General features: G+C 50.0%; 1 long non-coding RNA gene and 1 pseudogene across 2 annotated transcripts in view; one reads left to right on the top strand and one right to left on the bottom strand.

Moving 5' to 3' along the window:
• Positions 1–14,084, top strand: part of LOC308467808 — a 921,448-nt gene that overhangs the window by 117,812 nt on the left and 789,552 nt on the right. The gene's annotated exons all lie outside the window — the stretch shown is intronic.
• LOC308467662 (inositol polyphosphate 5-phosphatase OCRL-like) overlaps positions 1–14,084 on the bottom strand; it is a 49,054-nt pseudogene that overhangs the window by 16,364 nt on the left and 18,606 nt on the right. Inside the window, exon 10 of the transcript XR_013991571.1 lies at positions 7,620–7,755. The product of XR_013991571.1 is annotated as an inositol polyphosphate 5-phosphatase OCRL-like (transcript). The remainder of the gene's footprint in view (positions 1–7,619; positions 7,756–14,084) is intronic.

Genomic DNA, 14,084 nt, shown 5'->3' with positions numbered 1-14,084 from the left:
TATTTAAGGTTAATGGGCGTAAAAGGCCACAACTTTATTGATTACAGGAATTGGAAGGTATTGGCCTTAGGCATTGGCTCCTATCGACTACCCGGCATGGGGACCGGGAAGGGTTATCCACCAGCCGTGGGAGTCCTGTTGAAGTACGCCAACTAGGATCCCACGGGTGTCACCGCTCGGGGGCGTGCCGGAGGCCCTCACCTCCCTAGGTTTCAAACAGGGCAACGCCCTCCGGAGTCCTCTACCAGACTACCCTTTTCCTTGGGGGAAGGTGATGGTGCTTCCTTCCCCCCTTCATTTGCATAACAATTACCCCTGCCAATGCCTAACCGCCAATCGAGCAAAGCTCGCCGCCAATACCTTCAAACCTGTAACCAACTCCTAATCCCGGCCATGATGTCCCCCAACCAAATGTCGTTTCCAGCATCTGACAGATGCATGCCATCAACTCTGTAGAGGGCGTCGTTGCTGTAATTGATGGTGGGGTGGCTAATGACACACCCACCCAGAGCCGCCACTCTACGCGCCACAGCCCGCTCCAACACTTTTCTTGCTCTATTGATTGCAACCAGGCTCAAGCTATCCCTCCATGTCCTCCTCTCAAGCAACGAGGACCACAAGATAGTAATGTTTGGATAAACCGCCATCAGATCAGCAAAGTCATCGAAAATGTTCCATCTCAAGTCTATAGCTTTGCGGTATGCTCCCCCAACTGGATAACCAAGTCATCAGGTGGGCCCTCAGAAGCGGCTCTCGCCATCATGGCTGGCTTGAATTTGTTCCAGCGCATCCCTCTTCACATAATCCAAGCCACCTCAACATTTGAAGGTAAGTTCAAGTTTTGCCCCAAACTTGCTCATGGCTCGATTCTTAGTCCAATGCACAATGCTGTGGCCCACCAACCAGATGCGCACCCTCATGTATTCTGGAAGGAAAATGAACAGAAAAACCCAGGTCAGGAACCAGGCAGCTAGTCATAGATTCTTTCTAACATACGCCTTATACGCATTAGATTTCCACCGCCCCAAGTCCTTTATCCTCTCAGTTGAGAGCCCGAGGTGTACCGCAGTGGTAGCGGCTCCAATTCGAAAGGAGTGAGCCGCAAATTCTGCCGCAGGCAGCCCGCATGCTGCCAATGCCATGCGCATCACGCAAGTAAACTGGTGCCTGGCCAAGAGCGATCCATCCGCGTGAATCAAGAAAGGGCCGGGTCTGTTGGGTCTTAAATAGAGGAAACGCCTAGTATCCCTAACCGGGCAAGGTCCACTCCCTTGTGCCGCTGGTAAGCGAAGGAGGGGCCCCTTACCCTGCTGGTCTGTCTTAGAGCTCCGTACTTGCACCATCAGGTCAGTACTGGACAGGGTCAGGTCACTTAGGAGGATGCCCCTTTGGCTGTGGCCCCCCCTTCACATACAACCTCCCCTATACGGAGGGCACCAAAGAAGGCCATGGAATAAGCAGCTGAGAATAGGCGAGCTTCATATTTTGACCAGCATATTGTTCTTAATTCCTTATGGATCTGGGTCAGAATGTCGAAAGTTATGGGCCTCCTCTTGTCAGTGCTAGGGGGCTGGAGCCTGCACCAACCCTCTAAGGCCTTAGGCACTACAAATTCAGCGCACGGATCTGTGGCAAACAAGGCTTTACAAAAGTATGAAATCCCTGCGGACTGGATGTTAAGAGTCTTTGGTGCCCTGCCCAGCTCCTTCAGGTGGGCTAAGTAGCGGAGGACCTCCCTCGTTGAAGGAACTGAATCCTGCCTCGCGTTGGGTATACTGTTGCGAAACTTTAGGAAGTCGGCCCACGCTTTCTTATAAGATCTCATTGTGGAAGGGGCAACTGCACCCAATACTCCCTTCATCACTTCTCACTCCCGAGGCTCCAGAGATGCTCCGGGAAAGGCAGCGGTGACTGTTGTGCATCCGGCGCTAATGAGCGAAAACGCTCCATCTGAAAACGAGACAGAGCATCCGCGATGTCATTATTAATGCCAGGCACGAATTTGGCTGAAATATATATATTCTGCTCAAGGCACAAGAGGACAAACGACCGTAACAGGTTTCCCACTCTGGTGGTATGCGCAGACTGTCTAGAAAGAACCGCTACTACTGACTGATTGTCTGTATTGAAACAAACCCTATGATTGCGAAACTGTCCCGCCCATAAATGTACTGTCACTACAATAGGAAAAAATTCTAAAATTGTAAGGGCTCGAGTAATGGGCTTGCCCTGCCAGTCTGCAGGCCACCTTTGAGCGCACCACTGTCCCCTGAAATAAACACCAAATCCCAGAGAACCCGCCGCGTCTGATTGCATTTGCAAGTCAGCCTTGAGAGCCATGGTATCTTGCCATAAGGATATGCCGTTATACCTGTCGAGGAATTGAAGCCAGACTCCCAGATCGGACTTAACTTCTTTGGAGAGGCATACCCTATGCTGGGGTGCCCTAAGGCCCGCTGACAATCTGGCCAGGCGGCCACAAAAGGGCCGGCCTGGTGCCACCACCCTACAAGCAAAATTTAAGTGACCTAACAGAGATTGAATTTGTCTAAGGGTAACCTTCTTTAGGGGCAGGAGCTGCTGTATCAATGCCTTAAGGGCGACCAGTTTTTCCAGCGGGAGCCTAGAAGTTTGGGACACGGTGTCTAACTCAATGCCCAAATAGACCAGAGATGTGGCTGGGCCCTCCGTTTTGTCAGCTGCCAGTGGTACTCCGAGGTCCCCCGCTAGAGTTGTGAATGCCTCCAAGAGGGCAGAGCATCGCTGTCTATTATCTGCGACCAGAATAAAGTCGTCCAGGTAATACAACACACCCAGCGACCCTGTCCTGAAGCACAGGGCCCAATCGAGAAACGTACTAAAGGACTCTAATGCTGAGCATGCAACGGAGCAGCCCATAGGCATTGCTTTGTCAATGAAATACGCCCCCTCAAATTGAAACCCCAACCAACGGAAATCTGATGGATGCACCGGCAGGAGGCGGAATGCGGACTCGATGTCACATTTTGCTAGAAGTGCTCCTCGCCCAAATCTGCGAACCATTTTAACTGCCTGGTCAAAAGAGGCGTATTTCACCGTACACAGTTCCTGAGGTATCGCATCATTGACAGAGCCTCCCCTTGGGTAAGAGAGGTTGTGGATCATGCGAAACTCCCCCGGAGCCTTTTTCGGTACAATGCCCAGCGGGGATAAGTGAAGCCCCTTGGGGGGGGGGCTCGGAAAAGGGACCTGCAACCCTACCTGCCGTGATTTCCTTCTGTATCTTTTCCCTAACTATCTCAGGCCTTTCCCGTACAGACTTCTGATTTTGGGGATCCCCAGTGTTGGGAGGAAATGCCACGGGGATTCTGAACCCCATGGAGAATCCTTCCCAAAGGTATTTTGCGGCTTTTCTATCGGGGTATTGGTCTAGGAGGGTTTTGAGGGGCTGGAGGCGGATGGGGGAGAAGGCGAGACCAAGATCCAAGTTACTGGCGGTTACTGGGTCCTTGGTGAGATGATCCGGGGGCACTTCTAGCATTTTTGTTGAAGTACCCCCTGCCCCCCGAAAGGGCTGTTGCTTATTCTTAAAGCACGCAGAGGTGGGGTGGTTTTCCAGGCACCGCTCACATTCGTGAAGATACTTACAGGAAGGTCACGAACACACACCCCTGTTGTACTCCCAGCACTGGCGGCGCCGTTTTGCCTCTGTCTTACCCGACTTGGCCGATTCCTGGTTCTTCTTTTCGATGTAAGGGCCAACATCCTCGCCCCAGTAATTAGAGTCCCTTAGGTCCCACCGGGTGGAGGGCAGGAGAGAAGCGTTTCTACAAAAATTCTCATCATAGGTTAATGCCGCGGTCTCACTCGCCAGCGTGTGAGCCCGCCTCACGTGAGCCAAATAAGCAACCAGATCCATCGAACGTTTGGGGTAAGCTGCGCAAATTACTCCCATGAAGACCTGGTACCCATCCAACCAGTTCTCAAAGGTGCGCTCAGCCCTAGGCGTCCTATACCTCCGCTTACCAAAAGAGCGCTTCTTTTCCCCTTTCCCAGTTAACTTGGTAGGAGGGAGAAGCGTAAACATATCTACATAGTCGCCATTAAGGATCTTATTCCTCTTCCTCTGGGACAAATGGTTCCCTAATATAAAATCAGTAGACTGATTGGTGGAAATCTTTACATCTTCTACCAACGCCCCATCCTTCCATTCCAATGTTCCATTGAACGTCTTACAGTGCGAATTAGCTCTTCTCTCATGCGCCCAAAGTGGGATCCCATGATTATCTTCCCCAAAACCCCAGTATCCATCCATAGGACCCTCGCTATAAGAATCCAAGGAAGACGTACCTGACTCATCCTCCGTCTCCGACTGCTTACTTCTTTTCTTCTTAGCCGACGTGTGCTTCTTCTTGGACTTTCTTTTGCCCCCTTGCACCTCACTGTTGGCCGAGTTCTCATTGGCCGCTGGCTGGGCGACTTGGGGTTCCAGCTGCTCCGTATCAGAGTCGGAACCCGAGCTACCCTCCGTAGAACTGTGCTGCGGCTGCTGCTCCTGAAAAACACTGAAATACCAGCCTGTGACATGGTATTACTGCTGGCCCCCTTTGCAGGCGCCTTTCCTTTACCGGCACTCTATGCGGGTGCCTTACCTTTACCGGTGCCTGAGGTGGGTTTCTTAGCAATGGCTGACTGGGCGCAAGTGTTGGGGCGTCCGACTGCCGTGGTCTCTATCTGATCGCTGACCGGCGCAGTGACTGATGTGCCCTGTTGCTCCTGACTGTTAAGGGGAGTATCGGGTATAACCTCCTGTGAAGATTCTGGCGCTGGAAGTGCCAGAGCCCTCGGCCTACACTGCCTATAAAATGTTTCAAAAGCCATGAAGAATTGAGCAAAGGCTTGAGGATCACAGGGCATAGCCGGCAATTGAGCGCCTCCATTACCCGTGGAAGATCCCAGCTGATTACCGGTGGAGGAAGCCTGCTGATTACCCCCAGAAGCCATTCCGAAATAAAAAAGACACAAATAAACCTTCTAATTATCTGCAAACCACTAGCTCAGTATTGTCCACACTGGTGGAAATGCGTACCCGCTAGAAGCCGCTCAGAATGAACGACCGCCCAATAGGTATTAAAGTTAAGGGTTGTTCAGTTATCAGAGGTGAGACTTATCTCAGGTAGGATTTAGTACCAAATAATTACTGACACGCTATCCTTGCAAGAAAAAGGCAACACAGAGGGCTAGCTCAGCATTATGTACCCTGAACGCTAGCAAATAAGAGCCCCTGGTTGCTTTTGTATGAGCTTGGGACAACAGTCCCCGCGAACTCTTCCTCACTGTAAGCCACTTAGACAGCAGGTCTTATAACAATCCTGACCACCTTAGATGCTTACCAACTGAGTGGCCTAAAATGCTTCGGGTTATTTATTTATTTATTTATTTATATTTATATTATTTATTTATTGTATTTCTTTTATTACTATTGCTTTTCTTTTATTTCTTTTCTTTTCTTTTATTTATTATTATATCTATCTATCTATCTATCTATCTATTTTATTTTACTTTAGCAACACAGTAGTTTTAAATTATTCAGCAGCTCCACTGCTGAATAACCAGAATTTAAGCTCCAGGCACTTAAATGTAATGAGATGCAACTAACTTATGAATCAGCTCCCAAACAATTATCCCTAAATGGACGCACCCAGCACTTTAACTTGAGGCAAGCTGTGCCTTAGCAGTACTAAACATATGTTGCCCAATAACCGGAATCCTCCAACTAAACAGCCACTCTCTGAACCGTGTAAAGCAAAACAATCAAACTACAGATCAGCCACCAGATAATTAAACCTTCAAACAATACACCCCGCACTTAGATTGCGGCACTGCTGCAGCGACAGAAAAATAACCTCGGAAAAACAGCACGCCCAACAGTGCTCAAGCACTTCAAGTGAATCGCAATACCGCGACCTGTAGCTCATGGGTAAACCTTACAGACTTAAAAAGGACTTAAAAGTTCCCAGGCTTAAAGCTCCCCTGCTATTTACCGCCCCGCTCGCAGGAGCGATGAAGCTTACAATGCTGCCCGAGATTTAGCGCTATCTAATCAGGCAACCCCCTGCGTGGGCGACGTGCGCCAGGTAATGCTTCTTCGAAACAAAAATGCCCCTGAACTGAAAACTGCTAACGAAAACACGCCCTCAAACTAGATGGTTGCAGGCGCTAAAGTAAAGGAATGAGCAAATGATACAGTAAAGACAGTGTTGCCCGGTTCTAGTACCTTACTAAAGATAGGCTGCCCACACCTCGCTGCGTGGCCTAAAGCAAGATGGCCGCCGGAGCTTCACTGTAAACCACAATGCAGCACGCCCTGACTGTCGGCTATAGAACCTCACAAAAAATGGCCGCTTGTGCTTCACCACGTGGCGTAAAACAAAATGGCGCCCCCCGTTACCCTGGCAACTGTAAATAAACCGGCGACTGAAAGTGATACGCTAGGGATTTGTAATGGGAGAAAAGCCCTATGAAACACTGTTAGAATTACCCTGCTCTCACAAGATAAAGCTGCCAACCCCCCCTTGTTTTAAGAATGGAGGCCTCCTGGCAGAAAACGTCGCAGGGCGGGCTCCGCTGTTTACAGTCCTCCTTGCTCGCTCGGTTCCCGCCGTGCAGATTGCCTTTGGGACCAAGGAACCAGGGCAAAATAAGGCAAGGCACAGTTAAATGGTGCCTAGTGCGGGAGGGAGAAGGAAAGAACAGCCACGGAAGACCCGCTCGGTATACTTCACCCGTATTCTGGACCACACGCTAATCCAAGGATTTCCCTCCGCGTAGCACAGCTCACCGCAAGCGAACCCAATAAGTGACCGCTGCAATACTCCCTAGTCCAGCAAGACCGCAGAGCCCGAGCGCCGCTGCACTCCCTTTCAAACCGTTCGTGCGCCCTGACCCTCTGCTACCAGCAACCACGCTAAAGCGAAGCAGTGATTTTAGCTCTGACTGAGACCAAAGTCCCGACAGTGATTTCAGTTCTTGAGCGAGGTCTGGCCGAGCACGAGGGAAAGGCGAGTCCACGACGGTACCAGGCGAAAAAACCGGTCAGCTGGAATGGAGGCAAAGAGGGCTGTCCCCGGGTGTGCCGGCCTTAAATGGGCTAGGCCACGCCTCCCCAGCCCACCGATTGGCGGGCCGGGTCGCAGACAAGCCCGGGGATTCCCTCGTTCTCGCGGGGGCCAAAACCAGCCCCCGCATGTGGGCCCCCCCCGCAACCCCACCTTTTCTCGAGCTCGGAAGTGGCTCTGTGACTTCCAGACCCAATGGGCTGAAGCCAAATGCTGCAAGCCAAGTGCCACAGAAGCTCCACTGCATGAATGGAGCCAACTGTTAAAGTATACAGTTCAGCCCATGTGGTCTGCCATGCCTGCAGGAGCAGCGTGTACTCAGAACAGTGGAGAATGGAAGCATAGGGATTTAACAGAGCCAAAACCTGCCCACTCCTTGCACCAGAAATCATTTGCTAAGGAGGAGCTCTGTGGAAAGGGGCCTGGTTGTTGGTCAGGGCCAGCCCAGATTCGAGGAGGTGCCACATAGCAGGCAACTAAAAACCCTGAATAGACGATAGCCCTGGCCAGGGCAGGTGTTACCCCTGTGAGGAAGAGGGAGCTGACGGGCTTGTGGTCGCTCGTTTTCAATTCCATGTGGCTTTGGTAGCTGAGCTGATTCACGCTGCCTCCTCTCAAGAGGATTGGGTCACACCATGCTGGCACACAGCACTTCCCACTGCAAGGAGGCAGGAGAGACAGCAGGACTGTTGGACTGCCTGAGGCAACACACAAGGCTCACACAGTCAAACTTTGGCTCCACACACGGTCTGTTATCTTGACCATGGTCAACAGCTGGAGATGATTGTTGGGATTCGCAGGGTGATGAGTAAGTCTGCAGGCTTCAACAGGCTGATGCAATACTCTGTGAAGTGCTGGGTCAGAGTGACTCAGCGGGAATGTGATTGGCTATCACCTGTTTTAAAAAGGAAAGCCTGTGCAACAGTTGTGTGGTTGTGGTGTGGTGGTTGTGCTGTGGTGTGGTGGTGCTGTGGTGGAGAGTGTTCGTTTGCCTTAAGGAGCAGGTGCTCTGTATGGACTGTTTTTGTAAATACTTGTATATAGCTCACATTAAAAAGACTGCACTGAAAAAAACTTGGGACTCTGAGCGTTTCTGCTGAAAGCGCTGCGAGGAATTCGCGACAGGGTTATGGGCCCAGCACGCTTCCACTGCGCAAGAGTACAGGTGGCAGTTATGTAGCCGTGGGTGCTGGAGGTGAGCTGCAGGGATGGAGCAGTCCAGAACTGGCGTGTTGCTGGAGAAGCTGACGGCCACGAACTACAGCATCTGGTCGGTCCGCATGCAACACTTCCTCAAGCGTGAGGCCCTGTGGAAGGTGGTGGAAACTCCACCGCAGCCCCCTGAGGAGGATGAGGACGACGATGAAAAGCTGGCACTAGCAGAGGCCCAGCTAGAAAAGGATGAGAAAGCTTTGGCTACGATCATTCTTGGAGTGGACGACAGCCAGCTAGTCTACGTAGCTGATAAGGTGATGGCAAGTGAGGCGTGGAATGCGCTCAAGCCTGTCCATGTGCGAGAGACAGCTGGCTCACTGATAACATTGACCAGGAGACTGTACCGGTGTTGGAAGAAACCGGGGGACTCCCTGGTGAACCAGCTAAAATTCCTAACAGGCTGTTTCCAGGAGCTAGCCTTAAGAGGGAGGCCTGTGGGGGAAGAGGACAAAGTCTTTATAGTCCTGAGTTCCCTTGATGACAGCTATGATATGCTGGTCAATTCCCTTGAGTCTGTAGAGACTGATAAGCTGACTCGGGAATACGTTATTGGACGGTTGTATGCAGAGGAGGACAGGCGTGCAGAGCGAAAGATGACCTCAGCCCAGCTGTTGGAGCATCCCAGAGGGAACAACAGCCGGGAAGAGCAGAGGTGTCGGGAGTTGGAGAAACAGCCAGGAGGAACTGCTGCAGACCAGCCGGTGGTCAACAAAGTAAAAAGGTGTTTTTGCTGCAAGTCCAGTGGACATCTGCTGCGGGACTGCCCCAGAAAACAACAAAAACAGCAGAAGCACAGGAGGCAGCAGAGAGAGTCTACTGCTTGGGTGTCTGCAGATGGTCAAGAAAAGGAAGAGCTGTGGGTTCTGGACAGTGGAGCTTCTCAAACCTTTTGTAAAAGAAAAGGATTGCTAACTGATGCTAGGGCTTCAAACAAAAAACATGTAAGTCTTGCTACGGGCCAGAAAGCTAATGTGGTTTGTGAGGGGGAGGTTGTGTTCCCACAGCTGGGACACACATTCAGGAATGTGTTGTGTGTGCCTAGTTTGCAAAACAATCTCCTGAGTATTCCAGACTTGGCAAAAGCAGGCTTTGAAGTAAACTTTGTGGGAAATCAGTGCCAGATAAAGCAAAATGGGGCAGTGTTGGCAAATGCTAACCTTAGAACTAATATGTATGTACTGCAGTGTGAGTCTAAGGTTGCGAATGTGCAAAATGTCCCAACCCATGATATGTGTATTCATCTCCTGCACAGGCGTCTGGCTCATGCTAGCTTTAAGGTGCTGAACAAAACATTGGAGTTGTGTGGGGGGATGAAAAACATTAAAAGTTGTGATAATTACTTAGACTGCAGTATCTGCAAGGAGTTTAAAAGCAGGGCTTGCCCAGTAGCAAGAGCAAGCCAGAGAGAAACCAAAAAACCACTGGAGTTATCGACTGCTTTTTTCGCGGAGTGAAGCCGCATTGCTGTTGCCGGAGAGCGCTGACTTTTTCCTGTGGACAATTGGACTTTAAACAACTACCCGTGAGTAGAACGCAAAATTGGATCTTCAAATAATTTAATTTGGCACCGAAACGGGGAAGGTTTTAAACAGGAAGTCCGCCTTCCCCTTTCTTGTAAATAGATTGAAGCAAAGACGTTATAAGCTAAAGTCTTTGGAAGCTTTTGGCAAAGGATTGAAATTTCATCGGTTAAAGTTACAAAACCACCCCTGGAAGCAGGAGAAGGGGGGGGGGATTTTTGGACTTAGCGAGCCTGCAGGAGGGAGTGAAAAATCAAATTATCACTGCTCCGAACCTGGAAAAGGGCTGCCAGAAAAAGGGAAATTTTGGGAGAGTTCATTGACTGTGAACAGAACATTTTTGACAACTAGTTATATAAGAGAAAGATACTGTTTCCATTGTCCTCTTCTGCGTTTGAAAAAGAGGAAAAGTAACTGAAAAGTGAAAATATTTTTATGGTCTGAATTGTGCTTGAAAGGACTGATACAAGTGGAGACTGTTTCCCTCTAGAGGGAGTTTTTGAAACTGTCACAGGACTGCACCAGCTGTATGATAAGTAAGTGTGAGAACTAGAGATTGACCTTGGACCACTCAAAATGTTGATAGGAGAAACCATTGTGACGGTATTATGTAAGATAAGCTATTCACTGGAACAGCTCCATAAGAAGACAGATGACACTTCTTTTAAAATTGACAATTTGGATCAAAAAGTAACTAATTGGAGTCAAAAAGTGAGCATCAATACAGGAACAATTCAGGACTTGGCACAAGAAATTACTTTGGTTGGACAGATTGCGGAGGAGAAAGAGAAAGCTGTGGTGGCTGAGCCTAAAGTAATACAAGTGGGATTTTCAGCCATACAGAAGCAAATTGAGGACTACAAGTTGAGGCCTTCTACGATTGAATCTAGAAAAAGCCAGATTTTGAAGATTGGATCCCGGCTTGGACGGAAGAAGGAAAGTTGGAAAGATCCTTCTATGCAGGGATTAACTGACTTTTGGGACATGGACTTGGGTTTGGAGGAGACTGGAGTTTTGGGGGCCTTGGGATTTGGAGGAATATTGAAACATGTCATGAAACATCTTATAGACCTCAGCTTTAACTATGGAAATTTGGCTGACTTGTCCGGAAGGAATAAAAGTATTGCTAGGTTGGAGTTTTCTCGAGATTTGCTTTTTGGCACTAAAGAATATGAAGAAGACCTGCAGAAGGGACCTGGAAAAGACTTAAGAGCCTCGGACATAAGATCTCCAGGTTGATGGACTATATGGATTTGACGGAAAGGATTGGCAGAATCCGAAACCAGGGAGAGGAGATGGTGGATGAAGATTAGAGATTTTAAAGTTTATATATAGAAATATTGCAAAATTAATGAATGATAGAAAAATGGTGGGAAGAAATTCTTCAGATTACACCGGACAAGAGTGTACACAGAGACTGAACATGGAGCCTGGCACACTTCCGTTGCGAAACTCTGCAAGCTATCCGTGCCTCCTGCAAAAGTCCTCCTCAGGCCTCTTTCTCTTGCCGGTAGCAGAGCGAAACACAGCGGTGAGAAGCAAAGTGCAGCACGTGTGGAATAAATCAGAGCAGACACAAGGCAGTCCTTATCTACTCTTGTCTTTAATCATGTAGAATAACACCATAAATTCAGACCTGGCGAGAACTGACACATTCTCCCTCTCGCATGGCGTTCGAGAGTCAGACTGAAACACACGGAGTCAAACCCCTCCCTTAAGTGTTTCTAACCACGCCTCAGGAAAGAGACGTCACCAGAACTCTTTAACTCTGTGAGTTCTGAAACCATTAACACCCCCTCTCGTCACGAATCCTGAGGGAAACTGTGAACCCCTATTTACAGACCTCTTTGAGTTCAACTCACCTCCCATTGCCTTTTGCCTCCCACTGGCATCTATCCCAGGCAATTGTTGAATCCCTTCCACACTCCCAGAATCACACTGTGCGAAACCAACCCACGCACTGGTGACCTGAAACCTCTCAGGTGGAATCCCCTTTGTGGTCCGAGTTGACCGCCGGAGCACAACCTCGGGCGCTCCTCCTGACCCACTGGGGTCAGCAAGTGTGTCTCCAGCAAGCTCAGAAGACTCCCCCTCTGACTTGCTGCGTCTTCGGGCCCCCTGCACTTGGCTAACAGGAGATGAAGGCTCACTCTTGGGTTCTCTCTTAACCTGTGGAGAAACCCACCCCTGTGCTTGACCATCATCAGCAACCTGGTCTTCAGCAACAGGCTCCGCCTCTGCCTCTCCTTCCTCCCTTTCTTCCCCCTCAGAATCGGACAAACATTCTGAGAGAAAATCAGGACCATACCTAGGTTGTGACCAACCACCCTGCTCAAAGAACTCAGCATGCTTGCTGACCAGCAGCTTGGTCTGATCACCCTCTGGGTATGCAAACTTCCACCCATTTGTTGCAGGATCATACCCACAGAAGATCATGTCCTGGTACCTAGGACCACCCTCCTTCCGTTGCGCTGTTGGTATTGGCACTGAAGCCTTGGAACCAAACGAACGGAAGAAATGCACCTGTGGCTTCCTCTTGTGCAACAGAAAATACGGTGTGTCACCTACATCGTGATTGTAGGACCTGTTAAAAACAAAGCTGGCAAACTTCCCAGCCTCACTCCAAAAGCTCTGAGGCAGCCCAGAGTCACACAGTAAAACCCTGACAGCTTCAGCCAGTGCTTCACTCCTGTGCTCTGCCACGCCTCTCTCTTGAGGAGACTTTGCACCCGTCACCTGGTGACGAATTCCCTTTTCCTTGAAGAACTCCTTCAGAGCAGACCCAGTGAACTGTGACCCACGGTCGCTCCTGAACTCTTGCACCTTGGTGGAGAACCTTAGTTCCACCTCCGCAACCCAATCCTGGATGAGTTGCGCCGCCTCTCTCTGCGACCTGAGAGAAAAAGACCATAAATTCTGAGTAAAATCATCCACTAACAATAGCAGAAACCTGGCCCCACCCAGACTCTCACACTTCATTGGTCCTGTAAGGTCTGTGTGAATCAACTCAAAAGGTTTTGTGGTTACCCTCTTTACCCCGGGAAACCTGCACCTTTTTACCTTGCTGCATGCCCTGCACACTAGGGATCCCTCACATGGCGTGATTTTACAACCTTTGGTGCAGCCTGGCAACCTTTTAACATCCTCCAGACAAGCATGAGACATTCTCTTGTGCCATACATGAACACATGAATCATGGCTGGGAACACTAGCACACTGCGCCTGTGCTTTCCCTGCATTCCCACCACCCTCCAGAGGTGTTTCCAGAACAAAGAGATTGTCCTTGCTCTCCACGTTGACAAGTTGCCTCCCCCCTCTGAAAATGGAACAGGTATTATTTTCAAAACAAATTTTGTATCCCTGCTTCGCCAGAGCAGAAATCGATAACAGGCAACACTTCATCCCTGGTACAATGAAGCACTCCAGCTCCGCCTGCAAAACAGAAACATAGACATTTGCTGCTTTAGATACATTTCGTTTTGTCCCGTCAGCTAATTTACAAGTCATCCCAGTCAAAACAGCCCTGCAATTCTGCAGCTCCCCAGCAGATGGCGTTATCAGGTGATGACTTGCTCCTGAGTCCAACACCCACTTCACAGTTGTGTCCCTGCTGGCATTGCTCTGTAGCGTTGCCATGCCAACAAACGTCTGGCTGCACCTGTCCTTGGCAGCGTCCGTAACCGCAACATCCTGCGTTCCTCTGAAGACTGGACTTATCTCAGAGTTCCCAGACAGCTCCGCAGCACGTATCTCCCTCTGCAGCAGATGGCTGGCCTTGAAGCCTTCAGCACTGTTCAGCTTCCCAGGCTTCGACTCACGACGCAAACAACTTTTGGCAGCCTTTGGAAAAAGAGGCTTTTCTGAGCTTTTACTGCTCACCGCCCCCCCACTGCTCCCAGGGCTCCCAGGACGCTTTCCTGCACCCCCAGTGATGGGTAAAGGGCCCCCAGCAGCTTGCCTCTCTCCAAGCTCCTCATGCAGACATGTTGCATCACCCACGCAGCTTTTAGACTCTGCTAAACCAGCAGCAGCAGCAGCAGTGGCAACAGTCCCTTCGCCCCCCTCAGGGGTCCCACAGCCTTTCCCAGCTGTGCACCGGCTTTCCGTGCTTTCTTGCCTTTTTTCCTGTCTTGATGCAGCCATCTCCCGGCCCTTGCCTGTGCCCCCAGCTTTACACGCTTCCTGGAGAGCTACCCAAGCGACCTCAGGCTTCCTTGCATCCAGAACAATAGGCCTCAAATCAGCACTCACG

The sequence above is a fragment of the Podarcis pityusensis genome, assembly GCF_964106645.2.
Source record: "Podarcis pityusensis genome assembly, chromosome: W".
Lineage (NCBI taxonomy): Eukaryota > Metazoa > Chordata > Lepidosauria > Squamata > Lacertidae > Podarcis > Podarcis pityusensis.
Note: the sequence above shows the minus strand (reverse complement) of the source record. Positions and strands in the feature narration are given on the sequence as shown.